General features: G+C 37.1%; 1 protein-coding gene across 2 annotated transcripts in view; it reads right to left on the bottom strand.

The window, feature by feature from the left end:
• The window catches only part of Maged1 (MAGE family member D1), a 123157-nt gene extending 101559 nt beyond the window's left edge, over positions 1 to 21598 (bottom strand). For both annotated transcript variants that reach the window (XM_010621445.3, XM_010621447.3), the window contains exon 1: positions 21515 to 21598. The gene's annotated coding sequence lies outside the window, so the exon portion shown is untranslated. The remainder of the gene's footprint in view (positions 1 to 21514) is intronic.
• Positions 21599 to 24636: the final 3038 nt, after the last annotated feature.

Raw genomic sequence — 24636 nt, 5'->3', positions numbered from 1 at the left:
AATAATAATAATAATAATAAAACTGTCAGTCCATCAACGATATTCTCTCCCCACACACTGCAAACTGCAGAAAGCAAATAGAATTGAAGAGAGAAATAGACAATTCATTATTAGTTGGCTGCCTCAATAATCCATTTTCCAAAATAGATGGAACGACTAAATAGAACAATGAAAAAGACTTGAACAAAAGTATTTATCAAGTATTTGTAACAGACATGTATAGAACACTCCACCCAACAACAGATACACATTCTTCTCAAGTGCACAGGAAATATTCTCTAAGATAAATGATATATTAGATCATAAAATAAGTCCCAATAAATTTTAAAAGGATCAAAATAAAAAGTATCTTCACCAATCACAAGGAAGTTTAATTTAGATCAGCAACAGTATAGTCTGAAATTCATTTCAAAGGTTGAAAATAAACAATACATACCTAAACAACAAAAGGACCATAAAAGAAACCACAAAGGAAATTAGAAATGTCTTTGATATGAATAAGAACTTAAACAAAGCTTACCAAAATATACTGAGACACAGCAAAGCAGTACTTAAAACAGAAATTTATATCTATAAATGCCTATATGAAAAAAATAACAAATATTTCAAATAATGACTTAGGCTCACATCTTACCAGGCTATAAAAAGAGAAAACTAAACTCGATGGAAACAATATAATAAAGACTAGATGGTAAAGAAATGAAATAGAGGGCCAGGGATTTAGCTCAGTGGTGCCACCACCTGCACAAGGTCCCGAGTTCAATCCCCAGTACCAAAAAGAAAAAAAGAAACAAAATAGAGAATAGAAAGACAATACAGAAGAATCAATGAAACCAAAAGTTGGCATTTAGAAGAGATCAAAAATTTGGTAAACTCTTACACTAAGAAAAGGAAAATTTGGAATTACTAGAATAAGAAATGAAAAAGACAATTACTGCTAACATTACAGAAATAAAATTACAGAACATTGTGAACAATTATGTGGCAATAAATTAGATGACAAAAGTGAAACAGATAAACTCCTAGAAAAACATAAATTACTTAATCTGTTGTAGGAAGAAACAGGCAATATGAATAGACCTGTAAGAGACTGACTTAGTAATTAAAAAAGCAGTACTCACAAAGAAAAGCCAAGGCCCATGACTTCATTGCTGAATTCTACCAAGCATTTGAAGAAAAATTAATACCAAGTGATCATAAATTCTAAAAAGGTTATTCCAGGGCCGGGGATTTAGCTCAATGATTCTGCTGCCTGTCTCGCAAGCTCAAGATCCTGAGTCCAATCCCCAGTACAAAAAAAAGGTTATTCTGATACTAAAACCAAAGACATCACAAGAAACCTACACATCAATTGCTCTTACAACTATAAACACAAAACCCTCATCAAGATACTAGCAAACTAGTTCCAGACACACAGAAAGGATTAATGTACCGTGACTAAGTGATGTCTATATCAGAAATAAAAGGCTGATTAAATATATAAAAATCAATGTAAAAGCTGGGCATGGTTCCACACACCTATAATCCAGGCAAGAGGGAGGCTGAGGCAGGAGGATTGCTTCCTGGGCTACATAGTGAGTTCAAGGCCAGCCTGAATTGCATAACCCACAATGTGATATACTCTTATTAATAAAAGAACAAAAATCACATGATCATCTTAATACATACACAAAGACAACTTGATAAAACTCAACATCTTTTCATGAAAAAAAAAAACACCTAACAGGGCTGGAGGCATGGCTCAGTAGTAAAGTGCTTGCTTAGAACTTTTGATGATTCTAGAGCCTTTCCTTGGAGGCGATCCCACTCAAGGTGGCTGATTTGCAAGAAACAGTATAACTGGGCTTAAGCAAAAGTTATAAATAAGAAATATTCTCCAGAATGCAAATAAAACTAAAGAAATTGTGAGTACTAAAAAGATCAATAGTTGGTTTCCTGTGTCAGAGACAGAATGGTCCTCAGTTCACAAAAATAATTTTTAGGAATTTAAACAATTAATATGGTTTTGCACTATATGTGACACAACATTCCACCTCGTTTTTCTGAGTAATTCTGCATTTGTATTTCCTGAATGAGCAAGTCAAGTGAATCTCTTCAGGGGAGGATATAAGGTCACACCTGTACTCTGGGAAACACGGTATAAATGAGAGGCATTCTGGCACAGCAATAATAGTTCTAAAATTCAAGGTGTGAGGCATACTGTTTATCTTCTTTTTGCCTTGGAAAAGAGTGGCAGTTCTTCCAAAAGTTAAAATATACCCCCCAAAATAAAAGACCCAATAAAAAAATGAGCAATTGAGCCGGGTATGGTGACAGACATGTGTAGTTCCAGCACTCAAGAGGCTGAGGCAGGAGGATCACGAGTTCAAGGCCAGCCTGGGCTATATAGTGAGTTCCAGGCCAGCCTGAACTACATAGGGAGACCTGTCGCCAAAACAAAACAAAACAGCAATTGAAACGAATAGACACGTCAGAGAAGAAATAGTACAAATGGTCAATAAACACCTGAAGAAATGTTCAACATCACTGGCCATTAGAGAAATGCAACAACACTGAGATTTCTTTTTCTTTTTCTTTGGTACTGGGATCAAACTCGGGACCTTGCGCTTGCAAGGCAGGTGGTGGAACCACTGAACTAAATCCCCCCAGTCCACTTATATTGCATCTTACCCCAGAAAAAACAGCCATCAAGAAATCAAATAACAAATGTTGGAGAGGCTGTGGTGGGAAAAAAAGAACCCTACTACACTATTGATGAGAAGTAAACAAGTACAACCACTTTGGAAATCAGTCCTCCAAAAACTAAAACTAGAAATTGAACTTGACCCAGCTATTCTTCTTTTAGATTATCTTCCCCCAAAGAGTTAAAGACATCATATTATGTGATACATACATATACCCATGTATACAGCAGCACAATTCATAACATCTAAATCTTAGAAGCAGCCTATATGTTCATTAACAGGCAAATGGTTTAAGAAAATGTGGTATTTATACACAACAGAGTACTACTCTGCCATGAAGAAGGATGGCACACTTGGGTCATCTGTAGGAAAATGGATGCACCCTGAGACCATAATGTTAAGAGAAATAAAAAAGACATACAAACTTAAATATTGCATGGTTTCTCTCATATAAGAAATTCAAAATATAAAGAGCAAAATAAAAGACAGATAATAGGAAGGAGAGAGATCTTCTCAAATGTTAAGAGATGAAGGGAGGAGAGAGAGGAGGGAAAGGGAATGAAGAAAAGAATTAAGATATGTACACGTACCAACTCCACACAAGAAATGTAAACATTAAGTACTGCAAACATGTACTAACATATATACATATATGTTAAAACGGAGTTACTATATACAACCCACTTCCAGATATAAACCCCAGATAAATGAAAATATATGACCACACAAATTATATGCACTCGAAGAGCAGCATTATTCATAATAGCCAAAAGTAAATCTGTCTATCCATAATCTGATGAATAGATACATAGGGGCAATGGAATGCCACTCAGCCACAAAATAAAACAATTAAGTACTAATACTTGCTACGACATGAATAAACCTTGAAAATTTGATTGTAAATAGAAACAAGATGGGCCACATATTGTAGCACTCCATTTGTATGAAATGCCCGGAATAGGCAAGTTCAGAGAAACAGAAAATACATTAATGTTTGCCAGGAGCTGAGAGAATGGGGGATAAAGGGTGATTGCTAATGGATGTTATTTCTTCTGGGGGTGATAAGAATGTTCAACTATTAAATAAAGATAAAGAATCAGTGAATGTTACACCTTCAAATGTCAAATTTCATCTTGTGTATTGTATCTCAACATGGTGGCAGAATAAAAACTACTCCCAGACAACAAAAACTGGGAGAATTTGCTACCACCAGACCTACCTTTCAAAAAATACTAAAGCAAGTTCTCATGTAGAAACTCTAGTGGGTTAACATGAATCCACACAAAAACCAAAGGGCAAAAGTAAAGGCAATTCTGGAGGAAAATACAAAAAATAGTATAATTATATATTCTCTTTAACACATTTAAATAGCAATCCCACAAAACAATATCTATAAAATTGTTTGTTGAGTCTAAACATACAAAAATGTAACATACAACCACGAGAGTGAAAAAAAGTTATGAGCTACTAATATAACAATGAGTGAATCCTAAATGTGTATTTTAAATTAAAGAATTATTGCATGATTTTGATTTGTGTGACATTGTTCAAAATCCAAACTGCAGCCCAACAGACCAGTGGTTGACAAAGATGTGGAGAAAGAGGAGGACAGACTAGACGAAATACAGTTTTTGTTTTATTTTGTTTATGGTGGAGAAACTGTTTTGTATGATCCTGCTATGGTCCATGATATTATCCCTGTGTCACAACTCATAGAGTGAACCTTAATACACATGTGATTTAAAAAAAAAATAATGGTAAAGGCAGAAAATCTCAGTATAGAATGTAGATTGTAACAAGAAAATCTAACTATATTGCAAATACGTAACAGAAACTTCCTGAAGGGCAAGTACCACCCTAGGTAACTTTGGAAATGCAAAGAAATTGTAAAACTGAAGAGATAGGCATTGTATTCTTGTTGACAAAGTAGTTTCTCATGGAGGTAGAAATTACTAATTCTGAAAATGTCGTACATGTATAGTAGGAATAACAAATACGTAAATGGATGGTGGATAGTGAGAGCCAGATTTCTGAGGAGAATGGAAGGTTACTGATAAGTAGGGAGGGAAGGCTAGAATAAACCATGTTCATGGTACTGGATTAGAATCAGACATCAGTATAAACACATGTGAAGCCTAAAATAAAGATGGAGGGGAGGGGGAGAGGGAGAATATATGTATTGTTGGGAGTAATTTTGGGGGAAAATCATGTCACAGTTAAATTATGATTAGGCCTAGTTTTCCTACTACAGGCCAGCTATGGCATGGAGACATAACTCCATTTTTGCTCTGGTCACAGCTAAAACCTCAAAGGTCCGGTGATGCTGTGATGTTCCAGGGCAGAATTATATCAGCCGGAAGACATCATGGGGAGGAACCAAATCTTCATTGACATTAATTCCTCAATGTTCTAGGATTATCACCACCACCCTCTGAGTCACCTGTTACTCCTGATACACCAAATAAAGGTATGACAAACTTAAGGTCTTTTGCCTTTGCTGCCTAAAGCAGCATTGATCAGGCCCAAAGCTCAGCTTTTTTTTTTTTCAGCTTTAATTGAGTTTATTGGTACATTTTAGGGATACAGTACAGTTACATTCATTGTTGGGATCTTGTACCTCTTCATGACAAGTCTTGATTCTCATTTTTTCCCCTTACTCCTGCCCTCCCTTCACCCCCTCCTCCCCTCCCCATCTACAAACACTTTATTTTCATCAGCTTCTTGTCTAAGTCCCATTTCTGTCTTTATTAATTAAAAAAGCCTTGGTTTATCATGGTTCACAGGAGACTGGGACTCACTGCAAGAGTTCTTTCCCTACATGTGTGTCTGTGTGTGTACATTTTTGGTAGAAACATTTCATAAATCTGTCTGCTGAAAAGAATGATATGCTGATAATGAGTACACTCAACACCCAGATCTTAGTATGTAACACTATTTTCCAATAAAAGAACCTGGGACTCCTTGGAGACATAACTGATCCTAGGGCTGAGGCATGGAATATAAATAGGAGTTTGCACCATCTTGTAGTCCCAGAAAGTAAGAAAGTGCTCAAAAAGCAAAATGATGCTGGTATGCCAAAAAACAGGAGCAAATCTGAAACAGCCATAATGGTCAAAGGTGTAACAAATTTGAGCAATTATAGTTTTGGATTATAAGGCAAAGTACAACAGTCAATACTGATCTAGATAAAATGACTGAATAAAGAAGGAACTGTTAAACAGTAGTTATCTTTCAAACAATTTATGTAGCTACTATCTACCCCCCAAGAAAAGAGATGCATAACACCTACCTTTCTGTTCAGGCTATACATGGTAACTTCTTCCTAAAGAACACAGAATCAAAAAGGAGAAAAAAGGAAAACCTACACCCTAGTCCAGTGGTGGCAAACTTATAGGCATATGTGCTGCAATAGGCTATTTGTATAATTCAGAGCTCCAAAAGATTCACCATCACTGCCCTAGTCCAACTATGATAAAAATATCAGACAAACTCAAACTAAGTAACTTTCTACAAAATACTTGATCAATACTCCTCATAACTGTTTAAGGTCATCAAAAACAAAGAAAATCTGAGAAACTGCAATAACCAAAGGGAGGCTAAGGAAACATGATGACTAAGAGCACTATAATGTGAATATGCTTAGAACAGAAAAAAATGGAGGCAATTTGGATAAAGTGTAGACTTTTGTTAATATCATATTAACAGTTCAATAGTTGTGACAAATGTATATCAGGAATGTAAGATACCAACAATAGTAGAAACTATCTTGGTGATTTTTCTAAAAATCTAAAATTATCCTAAAATTAAAGTTATTTAAAAAGTATACATATATGGCTCATAGTACAGTATACTATTGCCATGAACAATCTCATTTAACCCTGGGTTTTCTATTGTCTTTTCTATGGCAGTAAGTAGACAATGTCAGCTCCATCTCTTTATCTTAAACTCCAAGCAATATATGACAAGCACATAGGCCTTGCAATCCACAAACATATGAATCTGAACAAGACCTCCCTGCCCCATCTTTTCTTCTATTGTCTTCAACTCACTAAATGGAATCACATCTAATGAGTCATCCAAGCAAGATACAGACACAGTGTCATCCTAAATTCCTCTCACTTCCAAATTTAGCCATCTCCTATCTTACTCATTCAAACTAATATTATTTTTATCTGTCTCCTTCGCTTTATCCCCACTACCCCTAGCTTCCTTCCATTCTAATCCACTTTCAAAGAAGCAGGGCCTCCTTTTCAAATAAATCCTTATCCAGGGGTCCATTTAAAAAAAAAAAAGAGGTAAAATGGCAATGCTAGTTGTAGCACAAGTAGAAAACTCAGAACTCTGACCGCCTTGCCTTCAGTTCCTTGCCTAAAGTTTCTGAAAAGGCTGTAGAAGCACAATCTGGAAAACTCCCACCTCTACACCTAACTCCAAAATTAACTTACCCTTATCTTCAATTACCCTTAATGTTTCTGAATTCTAATTACTCATCTATCTCATCTATGCAAGAGTAATAATAGTACCTAACTTACACACTTGTGTGAGAACCAGAGACAGTATTTGCAAAGGTAACACGGTGTTTACCACTGTCTGCAGAATCTGTTTCATACTTATGGAATATATTGCCTTGCTCAGTGAAAACGTTTATTCTAATTCACAGTGATAACGAGAATAAATTAGATCATGACACTCCCCCATTCAAACCCCTACTCATTATATTTCAGCCTGTTAGTATAAAAAGGCCCACTCTTCACCATCTTCTTTATTCATTATTTTTTAATGTCTAACATGGATGCTACTCCATGCAAGAGTTGCTTACTAACTGCATACTGCAGTTAGACAGCACCCTTCCTCCTCTCTGCTTTCATAGTATCGCCTTACGGTTGTTCATAAGCATCCTCAGAAGACTGGTTCCAAGACCACTGGCAAACACCAAAATCTGCAGGTGCTCAAGCACCCATGAATAAAAACCGGTATACTTACTTACATATAATGTACACACACCCTCTCCTGAAAGTATCTCTAGATTACTTACAATACCTAATACAATGTGCATGCTATTGTTACACTATATTGCTTAGAGAATAATGGAAAGGGAAAAGTCTACATGTTCAGTACATTTTTCCAAATATTTCTAATCCATAGTTGACTGAATATATGGATGTGGAATCAAGAATGTGGAAGCCACTCATGAGGCTCATAATACTCATGTATTTATGTAGCTGTTGTTTGCATTCTTCTCATTCACTTACACTGAGAGATTCAGGACAGAACTGTGTCTGACTCTTCTGAATATCCAGTACCTTATTTGGGGCACAGTTAATCAAGTTATATGGAAGACAACTATAATTGAGACAGCTGCTGCCCTCAGTCTCCCGAGGTTCGTGAAGATCTGAGTCAAACTATATATTCAGACCTTTACAGAAGTTCACAGCCATCTGAAGCCTAGAAATTGGAAAGGTAGTAAGAATTTAGTCTGGGATCACAACCCTTGGAGAGTTCTGTACGTTATCTTCTCTGAAAGGAGGTAGGCAAAAAAGAGGAAAGGAGCACCTCCTTGAGAAACCTTAAGAAACACATTTCGCAAGGTACCGAATTCGATCAAAAAAAGAAGGAAAAAAGACACACATTTGGGGGGACTGGGGATTTAGCTAAGCAGCACTGCACCTGCCTTGCATATGCAAGGTCCTGAGTGAGATTCCCAGTACCAAAATAATAATAATAATAATAATAATAATAATAATAATAATAATAATAATAAATAAACAGTTGGCCATGAAGGATCAGAATTTTTAACTTCTGAAATGGTGGTGCTAAGGATTATGATCTGAACATAATTTCATGGACCTGGCCCCTTCTTAGAAGGAAAAATATAAAGGGAAAAAGGCCCATGTCTAAAATGATAGCACATTTTATATATAATAATTATAACCATAGCTGAAAGCAAAACTTGGGACACTGCTGACACTTTTTAACTGAACAGTTATTCAAAGTGATAAATAGAAGCAATTTTAAACTATATTTTTACTTAAACTATATAACACTGTTGAATTGCTATGGGCTTTGAAGCCAGATAAACTTGGATTTGAATCTCAGTTGAGCCTCTAGCAGTGTTGTGTTATGAAAGTTACTTTACCTCGAATTGGACTGTCCACCCCACAGGGTTGTTGGCATGCTTCGTGAGAATTTATGAAACAACCCTGGTTGGTATACAAGGCACACAATGCAACTTGTCCAAGTATACTCCTATTTTTTCACATCACAGCATACATAGAAAATTATAATTTCATGGCATACAGTATACAAATGAAGAAGCTGCTCTTCTATGAAGGCTAAGGTGACAGATGTTATAGCATAAATTTAACCATTTAAAAAAACTTCTCTCCTCTTGCCCCCTTATCCCTAGCTCTATTAGACCATGAAGCAGAGTGCAGACCAGTACACTTTTACTCATTTAACTGATTCACTAATTAATGGCCTGTTCTAGTTTCTTAAGACTTCCAATCGAACTATTGTCCCTACTGGTCTTCTACCACTTCCGACGTCCTCAGATTGGGAACATACTCCTTTTCCCCTTTTCAGAATTCTTCCTTTGTTCATTCAAATTTCTTGCCTGCTGAGACTCTAGGAAAATATTTTCTGATAATCAAGACAGAGGAAATGAAAGGTAGCATGTGCTCCCAATGACCTCATCACCTTCCGTTAGGCCCCACCTATTAAAAGTTCCACCACCAACATAACCACAGTGGGGACCAGGCCACCATCACATGAACCTTTGGGAGACAAAACATATCCAAACCATGCCATAGGCCATCCCTCTTCTCCTTGAATCCACCATTCCACTGTTCTTCCCACTTGGGAGTCTTTCTTCTGTAACCTCTAAAATCACCCTTCTTATAAGTCTGTCTACACCCTTCAATAATTTACAGACACCTTCTGCCCACAGGTGAGATATTCACTTCTAAAATTGATGATTTATCACAAATTTCCAACTAGTAAACCACAGCACACTGATATGTCACACTGGCACATGTGTAACGACATTCTATTCAAACAGATCTGTCCAATGGAGAGCCTCAGTTGATTCAGCATGAGACACAAAGCACAGTGCAACATGATGTAAGAGATGACACGTTACTATACTGTCTACTTAGTAATAAAGAAACACAACATGTTCCCTGAAATATCTTCTTGCCTTGTGAGCATGTAAGAAGCTGTAGTTGGGATAAAAAACAGGTTGACACATATAGAATAAAAGGAGATCAACAAAAAGCAACAATAAATATTCCATTGAGACTCAACATTTACAGAAATAATGAAAATGATCATACTAAGAAAACTAGGCAGGCTTGATGGTGCACACCTGTAACCCCAGCTCTTGAGAGGCTGAGGCAAGAGAATCACCACCAGTTCCAGGCCAGCCTGGCTACACAGTGTAAGTTCAAGGCCAGCCCACACTGCAATAGCAAGACCCTGTCTCAAAAAGACTGAAAAAAAATACAATAAAATAAACAGTGAGCAAAAGCATGAAACAAGCATCAACTAAATATATGTTTTAATAATAATAAAATAACTAAAAAATAGTTCTAAGAAATACTTTCAAAACTAATTTAAAGCTTAGATTTATTTTTACTACTTGTTTTAAAATAAAAATCAATAATTCACATGCAAAGTATTTCACATTTTCATATATGTGGGGAAAAGAACATTCTGTCAATTTTCTCAAAATTGAAAAGCCCCAAGAATTATGTTAGTCATAACCAACTACATATATGCCTTCGTTGAATATATCAAGATGCCCTATGCATTCCAGTTTCCTCTGGCTGTAACAACCTTCATACTTTTATACCCCTTCTACTCGCCTAGTACCAAGCAGTCTCTCTTTTTTCCAAAGTACTTTGGATGCCCTCTCTGTGCTGCTACCGACTGTCTTTCCACTTACCTCTATTCAACATATTACTCTTCACACTCTCCTTAGACATTGTCTATTTATGCAATCTGCACTATAATGAGTCTTCTTCAAAGACAGGAAACCAGTTAGGTTTACCTTCACATCCCTTGAGCCCAGCAAGACCAAATACAAAGCAGTGAGAATTCTATAAATTTTTGCTGGATGAATGGCTACATAAAAGAATGAATGATACAATAACTTTCAGTGGAATGCTGGTGGAGTCATTCAAAGGAATTCAAAATAGCAGAGAACAATAAAAGCTCAATTAGCATGACTAAAAATAATAATCCCCTGAGTATCTGCATCTTAGTTCTAAGTATCAATGCTCATTGAAAAGCCCTCAAATTTATCTTATGCCAGAAAGCAAGGAAGCCAACAAAGATCAACAGATCCCACGGAAAGGGCACAGGAACCAAACAGGAAGCTCCTGATTTTTTAAATAACAAGTTAAGTGTAAAAAAGACCACAAAGGATTGGTAGACTTAAAATATATTTAAAAATCCATAAATTCCTAATAATATTAAAGAAAACAATGGAGGCAATAAGAAACCAATTCATTACTCTGAAAAGTGATAAATAGAAAGCAGCATCAATCTTAACTTTTATGTATTTCAGCACAGAAAAAATAGCTCGTGAGGAAAAGATCTTTATAAAATAAAGGCATGGTGGCATAGCTTGAAATCCCAGCACTTGGAGGCTGAGGCAGGAGGATCACCACAAGTTCGAGGCTAGTCTGAACTATATAACAAGATTCTGTCTCAAAACACCAAAAATAAAATAAAATACTCCTAATGCAGAATTCCTGAGTCATATATCAATATTTTTTAATTGTTCCTTGTGTTAATTATTTTTCTCTCATTGCTGAGACAAAATACCCAATATCCAAAGTTAAAGGGGAAAGGTTTATTTAACTCACAGTTTGTAGAGGTTTCAGTCCATAGTCAGCTGGTTCCAAGAGAGGATGGTGTGACAGACAGGTCTTCCAGAGGAGAAACAGTGCATGGGCGGCCAGAAGGTAGGAAAAGCAATAAGAGACCTTACCAGTGTCTTTCTGCCCCTTTTACTTATTCAGACTACTTAAAGTGAACAGCACTAGGGCCCTTAATCCTAGTGCCCTCGGGCTTAGCCCCACAGTGAATCAGTCACACACACACCCTCTAGATTCAGCCACCTCTGAAAAAGCTGAGGCTTTGGGAGGACAACTAAACACACATCATAACACTACTGAAGTAATGAATCTAGGCAATTATCAATGACTACTTAAACCAACTGGAGAAAGACAGATAGGAAAAGCTACAACAGGAGCAAGGCTGAAAACACAAGAAATGACACATCAATCCTGGTATAAGTAAGAACTAGATATAATGAAATGCCACAGAAAACACTGCCTGAAAAAATTGTTTCCCTTAAAAAAAACTCAAAGTAAATCTAATCAAGCCTCTAGCTCTAAATGTCACTGAACAGAAACGATGGGAATGGGAAAACAATACAAAATTTTAAAATACCACTTTGAGGAAACAATCATTTCATTCCAGAATACAAGGTAAACTATTGAATGAATTACTTTGTTTCTCTACTTAATTAATGGTCTTTCAGAAAGGAAGGCTATGAAGGGTCTTTATAGGAAAAGAGACTTGAGAGAAAAACATCCAGTAGCAATAAATGGCCCTTATTTGGATACTGATCTAACAAAATGACTACAAAAAGATATCTTTAAGACAATCATGAAATATCTGAACATAGACTTACTAGATGATATAAGAAATTGGTGTTAATTCTATTAAGTATTATAGTTGTCTGGAGCTTACTTAATCCAGTGAGTAAACAGGCACCAAGAACAGAGAAAACAAAAAAATAATTGTTGAAGCTGAGGACTGTGTATGTTCATGCTTAATTTACTATTTTGTACCTTGAACGTGTTTGAAAACTTATATAACAGAAGAAAAAAAGTCAGAGCACCTGTCTAGAGGACCTGGGCTCCATCCCCAGCTCTGTAAAAAAGAAAACAAAGAAAAGGAAGGAGGCAGAGGAAAAGAAGAGAAAAATAATACAGACAGCTATGTAAATGGACTCCTACTGGCCAAGACTGGACTGTTTGAGTAAGAGAAAATAATGGTTACAATGGATTAAAAAGTACATAATACGTAAGAATCCACAAATTCAACAAAATAGAGAAAACAACACTACCAGAATTTCAAAAATAACACGTTTGTCTTGGTTTTAAATACTAGCTATAAATGCTTGTTGGTTTGTTTTGTGAGACAGCGTCTCACTATGTAGTTGAGACTGATCTGGAACTCACTATGTAGCCCAGGCTGGTCTTAAACTCACAGCGGTCCTCCTGCCTCAGCCTTCTGAGTGCTGGGATTACAGGCGTGCACCACCATGCCTGGCTATAAATGCTTGTTGGGAAAAAAGCAATTTAAGAAGATATGAGGTAATTATTGTTAATTTTGCTTTGTGAAAGATTATTTACAAAATGTTCATGATACTAGGAGATGAATAATGAGATATTTAGGGTGAAATGCCATGTTATATGCTCCTCAAATTGATGTATTAAACACTATCTCAACAAAATATCAAGAAATTTCTCTGCCTTCCTCAAAAGCGCAAGGTCCCGAGTTCGATCCCCAGTACCAAAAAAAGAAAAAGAGAACAAGAACTTCTGAGGAAACTGACAAGCTGATTTCAAAATATATGTGGAAATTTAAAAGACCAAGAATAATCAAAGCATCACTAAAAAAAAAACACTATAGGACTCACATGACCATACATAGGAAATACTGTAAATTTACATTACTTATGACTGTCATAGGCAAATCAAACTGCATAAAATCTAGAACGAAATACACATATAAAACTCAACAATCTGATATATGAAAATAATATAAAAGGAAAAGAATAATCTTTTCTGTAATGATTTAGGATTCATTGGATGCCCATTTCAACAACAAAAAATGACCCTTCACCCATACCATACAGATAATATACAGAAAAAAATTATAGATGAATTGTAAATATACAAAGGAGAGACCATATGATAACACAACAGAGGAAAATATCTTTAAGATTTTAGAGAAGGCAAAAATCTCTTAACCAAGACAAAGAAACACTATCCATAAAAAGGAAAAATGTGGACAATATTAAATTTTCAGACATTCCATTCATCAAAAAAAAATCATTAAGAAAGTCAAAATGCAGGCCACTGAGATTTGTACACACATATCCAACAAGATATTTATAATCTTTAATACAAAAAGACCCTACAAATCAATAACAAGATAGTCCAAAACAAAAAAAAAAACAAAAAACCCCAAAAAGTTGAAAGCCTTCAACAAAGAAGATATCAACATGAAAGATATCCCCAAAAGCTATCACATTTGTCATCATAAAAATGCAAAGGAAGACCACAGTGAAATATCACACATAAAAAAGAATGAGCATAACTGTACTGTATACCTAAAAAGTACCAATAAATTAAATGAGGAAAAAAAAAAGAATGAGCGCTTTTTTATTAAAAAGAAAAGACAGGGGCCGGGGATTTAGCTCAGCGGTTCGGTGGCCTGCCTTGCAAGCGCAAGGACTCCAGTTCAATCCCCGGTACCAAAAAGAAAAGAAAAGACAGTGACAACTGATGGCAATATTCTACAACATCCTGAACTCTTACTATATTATTAAGAATATTTTCATTTTTTCTTTCTTTTTTGAGACAGGGTCTTGTAACATAATTCAGGAAGGCCTTGAACTCATCTAAGCTGGCCTGGAACTTGCACTGATTCTCCTGTCTCAGTCTCTTTTAAATGTTAAGACTAAAGACTGTACCACCATGCCCAATTCTGTTAGGAATGTTTACATGAATTCATTTTCAAAAACTGATTGACTTCTGGGAAGATGGCAGATCGTTAGGCAGCAACAAATCAACCTCTCTAAGATTAGAATCCAGACAGTAGAAAGTAACAACTTGGAAGAAAAGAGGGAGGGAGCTAGATGCCCAGGACTCAGAAATATCTGAAGGGAAAATTGGGGCCCACAAAGAAAGAGAAGAGACAGACCTCAAAGCAGAAAAACAACGATCAATCTTCACTTTCTCCCTGGCTCCTGGACAACAAAGGAGGATTAAATCTATAGAGACACACTGAAAGCAGGTAACTCCAAAGGCCTCCAGGGAGAAATGCACCACTGGAAGAGTAATGGACGCTATTTAGCTGTTAACAGCTGATGAGCGACTCCAGTCCCACCACTTGCACTGGCAAACACACAGACCCAAATATCAACAGAACAGAATAGAAGATGCAAAAATAATTCCAAGCATGCTTAGCTACCTTATCTTTGACAAAGGGGCCAACATCTTCACTGGAAGAAAGACAGCCTCTTTAATAAATGCTGCTGGGAAAAGTGGCTTCCACATGCTGAAAATTGAAACTAGATTCATATCTCTCACCATGCACTAAAGTTGAAATGGATAAAACATCTATATATAAAAACAAAAACTAATCTGCCGGAAGACAGGATGGGTAAAACTCTTGAAGACAAAGGTGTAGGCAAAGATTTCATGAGCAAAACCCCAACTGCACAGGAAATATTATAAAAAAATAAACAGTGGGATCTTAGCAAATTAAAAAGCTTCTGCACAGCAAAAGAAACTACCAGCAGAGCAGAGACAACCCATAAAATGGGGGAAAATTTTTCTAGCTATTCCTCAAAAGACTAACACCTAGAATATATAAACACCTTAAGAACAGATGAGACCCTCCAAATTTAAAGACCCAAATCCAAAAAATGGACATCTGAAATGAGCAGACATTTCTCAGATAAAGTACAAATAGCAAATAAATATATTAAAAAATGCTCAGGGCCGAGGATCTAACCCAATGATACCACCACCTGCCTGCAAGCACAAGGTCCCGAGTTTGATCCCAGATTAAAAAAATGCTTAGTATCACTGGTCATTCGAGAAATGTAAATCAAAACAGCAGTGAGATTACATTTCACTACAGAAGGAATGATTACTATTAAGAAATCAATCAGGGGCCAGGATTTAGCTCAGTGGTACCACGTCTGCCTGGCAAGTTAAAGGTCCTGAGTTTGATCCTCGCTACCAAAAATAAATAAATAAATAAATAAACCAATAACAAATGCTGACGAGGCTGTGGAGAAAAAGGAATCCTTCTTCACTGCTGGTGGGATTATAAACTGGTACAACCACTATGGAAATCAGTATGGAGATTCTTCAAAAAACTAAGGCTAGCGGTTCCATTTGACTTAGCTGTTCCCCTTCTAGGTATCTTCCAAAAAGAGTTAATAACATCATACCACAGTGATATATGCATACCCATGTTTATAACAGTATACAATTTATAATAGTTAAATCTTGGAAATTGCCCGTATATCAAAAAATGAATGGGTAAAGAAAATATGGTATTTATATACACTCAAGTACTACTCTGGCATAAAGGAAAAACTTGAGTCATTTGTAAGAAAATGGATGCACCTTGAGACCATAGTCTTAAGTAAAATAAATTGGACACACTAGTTTAAATATCACACCGTTTCTCTCATGTGAGAAACCCAAAGGGTAAAATAAGGAGCATGTGTTAGTTACTTTTCTCTCGTTGCTGAGACTAAATATCAGACACCCAAAGTTAGAGGGGAAGGGGTTTATTTGGCTTACATTTCATAGAAGTTTCAGTCCATAATCAACCAAGTCAAAGTCAGAGCAGAAACAACACTGGCACACACAAGGCAGCAAAGGTAACAAGAGAGTTAAGAGCATCTCCCAGCCCTTTTTTATCCTATTCCGGACTACTTAGGGCGGGTAGCACTCACACCCTAAACCCTAGTGCCCTTGAGCCTAGCATTGCATCTTGAATCAATTCCAGCTCCACACACTCTCGATCAAGCCTATGACCACATGAGGCTTTGGGGGGACATCTAATTAAATTAACAGCATAACGGAGGGCAGATATTGGGAAGTAGGTAGAACATGTTCAAATGGCAAGGCGAAAAAGGGAGGGATGGAGAAGAGAAGGAAGGGGTAAAAGAGGCTAGAAGAAAAAAAATGGAAACAAAGCTTTTTTTATTTTCTTTCTTTCTTTATTTATTTGGTACCAGGGATCGAACTCGGGTCCTTGCGCTTGCAAGGCAGGCCACCGAACCGCTGAGCTAAATCCCCGGCCCCCAAAGCTTTTTTTAAATGGGATGGGGAAGAATGGTTAAAGGGAAGGTAATGGAAAAGTTAAAATAAAAAACTGGTTGAGGGCCGGGGATTTAGCTCAGTGGTTCTGGCTCCTACCTTGGAAACACAAGGACCCAAGTTCAATCCTTGATACAAAAAAAAAAAAACCACACAAAAACAAAAAACTGGTTGACAGTATCTACCATACTTAATCATATACATAACCTACAGTTTTCCAACTCTATTCTTAGATACAGGGAACATGAAAATGTGTATCAGCAAAAGCTATGATCTAGAGTCTTCACTGTGCCATGTGAAAACCAAAAATGGAAATATCAACAATGGCCGCTGGGGATTTAGCTCAGTGGTTCTGCCACCTGCCTTGAAAGTGCAAGGTCCCGAGTTCGATCCCCAGTACAATAAAATGGACATCTGTAACAAAAATATTTTGGTATATGAATATAATGGAGTATTATATAGCCATGAAAATACAAGAACTACTGCTATACCCAATAAAATGGGTGTACTTCAAAAAAAAAAATCTTAAACCCAAGAATCCAGACCCAAAAAACTGTTAAAAGTGAATTAGTTCGATCCCCAGTACAAAAAAAAGGGGGAATGATTATTTTTATTGAACTGAAAACAGGCAAAATTATTATATATTTTAGAAACCAGGACTGGGACTAATATACATTAAATTATTACAAGTAAGAAATATGTTCAAAGTTTTTCAAATGCTGATCTATTTTTTTTTCTTTTTCTTTTTTTTTTTCCCAATACAGGGGATTGAATCCTAGGCCTTTGTACAGGGAGCTACATCCCCAGGGTCTCACTAAGTTACTAAATTGCCCACTATGAGATCAAACGTTTGATCCTTCCACCTCAGCTTCCCAGAATACGAAGAGTTACAGAACGGGCCACCAAACCCAGCTTCTGTTTCTTGACCTTAGTGCTAATTTCACAAGTGTGTTTATACTGTGAAAATGCTTTGAGCCATATGTTTTCTAGTTTACTTAAAAATATGCTGAGGTTTTAGCTCAGTGGTTCCACTGCCTACCTCGCAACAGCAAAATCCTGAGTTCGATCCCCAGAACAACAACAACAAAAAATTGCTGGGCATGGTGGCGCACACCTGTAATCCCAGCACTGGGAAGGCTGAGGCAGGAGGATCACTGTGAGTTTGAGACCAACCTGGGCTACATAGTTCCAGTTCAGTCTCAACTACATAGTGAGACCCTGTCTCAAAAAAACATAACAAAACAAAACAAAAAATGTCTGTGAGGGGCTGGGGATTTAGCTCAGTGGTTCCACAGCCTGCCTCGCAAGCACAAGGTCCTGAGTTTGACTCCCGGTAACCCCCCCAAAAAAACATGTATGTATGTATGTATGTATGTATGTATACACATATATATGCCTGTGAATCTCAAGTAGTTCAGTCAAAATAGTTAAAAATGGATGGTTGGAGAAGAGAGGGAGGAGACAGAGAGGGAGAGGAAAGAAGAGGGAGATCTAATATGGAATAAGTTTAACAATCACTAAATCCAGGTCATAGAGTAAAAGTACTTATTGTACTACTGTTCTTTCAGCTTCTGCCAGTTTAAATGCTTCATTGGAAAATGTTCAGGTAAAAAGACTCATACTCCCCCTCACATCTTAATATTTCTTTCTTTCTTTCTTTCTTTTTTTTTTTTTTTTTTTTTTTTTTTGGTATTGGGGATCCAACTTGGGTCCTTGCGCTGGCGAGGCAGGCAGTGGAATCACTGAGCTAAATCCCTGGCCCTTAATATTTCTAACTAGGGAATTATTCAAGTGCCTGATATAATCTGACTTGGAAAAGGAAATTAATGAAAAATGAAATTTCTAGATCTAGACTATGTCTTACAAAATAAAATATTCTATATATTTTCTATTTCTCCTTAATAAAGAACAGACCAAAAAACCAGACCACAACTGAGTGTCTAAAGACCTTAATTCCATGAACTGCATCATTGTTTAGCAAGTTACTATAGAACTCTGAATCTTGCTTGGTTTTATCATCAGGAAATGACAATAATGCTGATTTCTGAAGGTGGTTGTGAACATTAAGGGAAAAACTAGATTTACAAAACTGTCATGGAGGGGAAAGGAAAGGAGGGAATGGAATTAATATGAGAAAATGAAAATATGGAAACAAAGGCTTTGTAGACAGGGAAGGGTGGAGGTGGTGAAGGGAGGGCAGGGGAATGGAGGAAAAATAAGAACCAAGATGGATTATATAAAGGTGCAAATTTCCAACCTTAAATTACCAATAAAATTAATTGGAAAAAAAAAGAAAAAAAACTGTCATGGATGCATCTGGAGACCATAATGTTAAGTAAAATAACTCAGACACAGTCGGGGGATCGAACTCAGGTCCTTGCGCTTGCGAGGCAGGTGGCGGCACCACTGAGCTAAATCCCCAGCCCCAGACTTTTAAATATTGCATGGTTTCTTTTATGTGAGAAACCCAAAGTATAAATAATATAAAGAACAAACTAAAAGAGACACGATATGAAATAGGAATATAGGACTATGTGACGATGGGAGAGCTGGGGATAGGGGATCGAACTCAGGTCCTTGCGCTTGCGAGGCAGGTGGCGGCACCACTGAGCTAAATCCCCAGCCCCAGACTTTTAAATATTGCATGGTTTCTTTTATGTGAGAAACCCAAAGTATAAATAATATAAAGAACAAACTAAAAGAGACACGATATGAAATAGGAATATAGGACTATGTGACGATGGGAGAGCTGGGGATAGGGAGAGAAAGGAGGGAGGGGAGAAGTAAAAAGCATCAAAATGTGCGAAGTAGGCATCATGTACTACTGCCCCATGATGAATGTACTTATGTATCACAAGCATGCACTAGTAATAAAGAGGGAGAAAAAATAAAGTACTGTCTGTGAGAGGCAAACACTGAATACCCTTCAATTTACGATACCAAACTTTTATGGGCAAATATAAATACACAATGCTAGCATCTGTGAGAGAGGTAAACAAATATGCTATAGGGTAGCACACAATGCACAAGCAATAAACAAACGAAGAATTAGATAGGGATGGAGATAAGGGATACGGCTTCCTAGGGGGGCTGGTAACAGACAATTCACATAAATGGTAGCAAGAAGCTAGGCAGGGAAAAAATATGGAAATTCATGTGAATGGATGAAATTATTAGAATATGCAATACGGAATTAATGCTATGTGAAAAGTGACCAGGAGGAGACAACAGAGATGAGAGAGAAGGTGAATGTAGGAAGCAGAGAAGAACAAACGCAGAGATCATGACTTAGATCTATCATCCTGTTTTCCTCAATTATCTGCATGGTTTGTGCCCTCACTTCCTTCAGGTGTTGCTCAAATGTCACCTGACCAGAAAGGCCTTCCTGACCCCCTATCTAATTAATGTAGTATGGCCCCTTCTACATCACAACCTGTATTTATAATATATTCATTCATTTATTGTCTGTCTCCCATCTATAGTCTAAAAGACTTTTCTGTTTTGGCTTCCACTGTTGTATTCCCAGTACTTAAAACAATGGCACAGAAAAGTTATTCAGTAAAATAATGCTGAATTTATGAAGGGACTGATGGATGCACAGTGGTTAAAACCAGTGTGCAATGATTTGAATAGGTAATAAAATCAGCAATTCCTTTTGAAAAAGTTCTTAAGTGTTGTGGTGTCATGAAATCTGTTTCAGTGTTTATTCTGAAAGAATAAAAAATTAGGGCCGAGGATTACAAATGTTCTCACTAGCTAAACTTCATATAACATATGGTACACAAAACTGATTTCACATTGCAACACAGGAAAAATAAATTCAGATTACAACAGATTATATTACACTTAAAAATTTCCTAAGAAAAATCCTGCCTGAAAAACTGACTGGTTTGCAATTCAATGACTGGATGTCATTTCTGCCGATCATTTCTCCTCTGAGAGGTTTTTACAAAGAATGGAAATGCTTCCACTCTCTGAATGTGACATTGGTAAAATCCACCATCAGGGCCCCCTTCCAAAACTTTGGAAATTCAGTTCTACACCAAGATAAAAAACGAGCAGGGAGTAAAAGACTAAAACCAGTGCACTGATAGCTAAACGGTACGTGATTTTGTTTAGGGTAAATGAAAAAAAGGGCCTGCGTCTTGTGCGTCCAAGATTTCTGCTTTTTTGATTCATTTTGAAAAGAACAACAACAAAAATGGCCTTGACCTTGAAGTTGCACTTGATTTTGGAAAAAAATGTGTAATTCACTGGCCTCTACAGGAAAGGGACAGAAAAGGCCAAAAACTTGGCAAGGGAAGCAAAATATTGGACTCGGAAGGAAAAAAAGAAGAGCGAGTGAGACAAAGTGGTTTCAAAAAGTCGGAGGCTAAAAGGATGCGGGGTGAAAGGTTGGGGGTAAGTGGTAGGAAACATCTGTGATAGAGGGAATGACCCAGGCTCAAAAAGATTAGTGAAAAAGACCCAGAAAGAAGAGGCGAGGTGAAACATGACCCGGCGTCAGGAGGATAAGAAGGACCACAAGAATCAGTGTTCCTGGAGGAAAGAGGTGGCACAAGCATCCTTCACACACTGTATCTTAACGGTGAATTCTCATTCTCTGCCCCATGTTAAAAACAAAAGCTTCCCCGGAGTATATGAGGATTCTTTTGTGAGAATTACCAACCCCTTCCCCATACTCACCGAGACGAAGAAGCCAGCAGCGACGGCTTGAGCGGAAGCGCTATCCACGTTTGTTAAGCGGAAGCTTTAGCGTCTGCAGCCCCTCGCCCCCGCGCCCCTCCCCACTCACTCCAGGCAACTTCCTGTGCCTCTCTAGCAACCTCTGCAACATTGCATCTCATTGGTTCCCTCGCCAGATCCGAACATGCATAGTGATGTAAACAGGCTGGGAGAGGAATCAGTTACTTTTTATATATCCTAGTCATCCCAGGACCTGAATGTTTTTGCCAAACACCATGTGTACAATTTGTTGTCTTTCTTAGACTAGTCTTAAATATATCGCAATATCTCCTTTCACCTTAGTCCCTTAACTCTGGTCTTGATATTCCTGTCTTGGGTGTCTACATATTTACCATATTTGTTTACCGTTTTCTAGCATTACCATTTTGAAAAAAGTTCATTTTTGTTAGTGGCATATTTTTATTTTAAGGGCTTTTAAAAACTTAGATTTGAATAATTTTCATTTTTGAATGATTTCTGGAGAGTTAGATGCCATATTCGAATTTCCAAATAAAGGTGCACTTATTTAGAAAGCACACCTGAGCCGGGTGTGGTGGCGCACGCCTATAATCAGCACTCGGGAGGCTGAGGCAGGAGGATCCCTGTGAGTTCGAGACCAGCCTGGGCTACATACTGAGTTCCTGGTCAGTCTCAACTACATAGTGAGACCCTGTATCAAAAAAACCAAATTAAAAAAAGAAAGAAAGAAAGAAAAGAAAAGAAAACACACCTGTATACAAACATATTCCTCAAGAAAATAAAATAACAACTAAAACAAGTTTCAATATGAAGAATAAACCTTACTCTGACTAAAGACCTGCAGAACAAGTTTAATATCGAATTACTTATTGCCATCACTCACAGAAAGGTCCATAGCACAGTTCTCCTCTGTTTGAATTATTTTCAGTGACCACGAGTCTATGCTGAGAACCCACCATGTCCGAAACACTTTGCTACACCCAGAGGCATTGCATTGGGAGCCCATACCCTATGGACTGAAGGTGATAGGTATTTATCGATGTTTTTTGAAAGAATAAATGACCAAAATGTAGACAGGACAGTGATGGTGACTAGCATAAGGTTCCTATTTTGGCCAATATTTTTATAATTCAACATTCTCAGCGGGCACGATGGTGCATGCCTGTAACCCCAGCTACTTGAGAGGCCGAGGCAGAAAGATAGAAAGTTCAAAGCCAACCTGGGCTAAGTAGTAAGACCTGTCTCAAAAATTTTAAAAAGGGGCCCGGGACTTATTTTAGTGATGCTGCCGCCTGCCTCACAAGCGCAAGGACCCAAGTTTGATCCCCTGTACTAAAACAAAACAAAACAAACTTTTTTTAAAAGTAAAAATGGCTAGAAGTGTAGTTCAGTGATAGAGAACTTGCCCAGTATGCACAATCCCCTGTATTCAATTTCCAGGGCTACCAAAAAGAAAGACTCCCATGTTTTCATTCAACAACCATATTTTGAGCATCCATTCAATTCAGGGTTTCTGTTTCTGGTGCTGCCTACACAAAGAATAAGACACGTAGATTAAGATTTTTAAGACCCTCTTCCTAGACAGATGAAAAACTAGCAGCATTCTAAGGTGATAATAATTAGTAAGGTGGAGACAGCGACGCACTATGACCATCTCATGGACAATAAATCCTACAAACCTAAAAGAAACACTATCTCCTACAGAGTGCTCCATAAAGATGTACTTAATGTTGCTGAGTAAATGATAGAGCAGATGGTTCAGAGAGAAAAACGACAGTGAAGTTGAAGTATAAAATTAAAAGAGCAGTGGTAAAGAGATGAAGCTGGAGATGTAAGAGGTCAGAAAGGGACAGACCTTGTATGTAATGTCTGTCTCCAATGGACTTACATTCTTCTGTAAAATAATAAAGTATTTAAGAAGAATACATGCCAAATGGGAACATTGGCTGTGAAAAAAATAAAGCAGGGTGTGGCAGCACACACCTGTAGTCCCAGCAACAGGGAGCCCGAGGCAGTAGAATTACCTAAAATTGGGAGTTTGAGACTGGCCTGGATAACATAGTTAGAATCTCTCTAACAGAGGTTAAAAACAAACAAACAAACAAACTTGGAAGCAAAACAATCAAGTAGGATAGCAATAATGTGAGAGGAGGTGGTGGGCACTAGGAAAGGATAACGTATGAACAACATTTATAGACTTTAACCACTTCTCTTAGTTGCCATAATATTATCTTATTTTAGGCCCTGCACAGTTCTTCTCAAATTCAAACTCCTTAGCATGGCACACAAAGCTTTAATAATGTAAATCTCTCTTACTTATTCTCTCTCTCCCTCCCCCCTTCTCTCCCTCCTTCCTTCCTTCTTTGTCTTTCTTCACCTCTCACCACTGAGAATCTTCTATCCTAAGTCCCACAAACTTGCCTGGAAAGTGCAACAGGGTCTCAAATCTCTGCACATTCACACTGGTAATTCTCACTCACCTTTTAAAAGTCAGCTGACATTTCATCTCTTTCATAAAAGCTTCCTAACTCACACCGTAACCCAAATCAGACAACTCCTCTTCTCTGACACTACTATTATTTCTTATTCGTATCAATTTTCTATCATTCAGTCAACATTGGTTTTGATCAGCTACTATGTGGTTATCACTATTCGAGGCAATAAAAACAAATCCATAAACAATGAAGTGAAAAAACTTATGTTTTAGTAAATAAGTAATAAATTAAATAACATTAATAATTAGAACTTTTATTTTTATAAGCAGTAGTTTTCAATTCCAGGTGCCCATTAAAATCACTAGGAGAGCTTTTAATCTTTCTTTTATTCACTACTAATGCCTGCTCCCATTCCAGCCAAAATGAATCTAAAATTTAGGGGTGAGGCTAGGCATATCATATGTAATATATGTAATATGATTAGTACTCATCAAAGTGTCTAATACACAGAAGAAATTGAGAAGTACTACCCTACAGGCTGCACCTTAGAGAAAAGATCCCAGAAGTAGAGTCTGAAAAAGCTGTGGAGAACAAATAAAATGATAAGCACATATGTCAATCTAGAAACAAATATAGTAAGTATAAAATCATAGTAGCCAGGCATGGTGG

This window comes from Fukomys damarensis, unplaced genomic scaffold, assembly GCF_012274545.1.
Source record: "Fukomys damarensis isolate Sample0158 unplaced genomic scaffold, DMR_v1.0_HiC HiC_scaffold_39, whole genome shotgun sequence".
NCBI classification, from domain to species: Eukaryota; Metazoa; Chordata; class Mammalia; order Rodentia; family Bathyergidae; genus Fukomys; species Fukomys damarensis.
The sequence above is the reverse complement of the archived record's forward strand: the minus strand, read 5'-3'. Positions and strand labels throughout refer to the sequence as shown.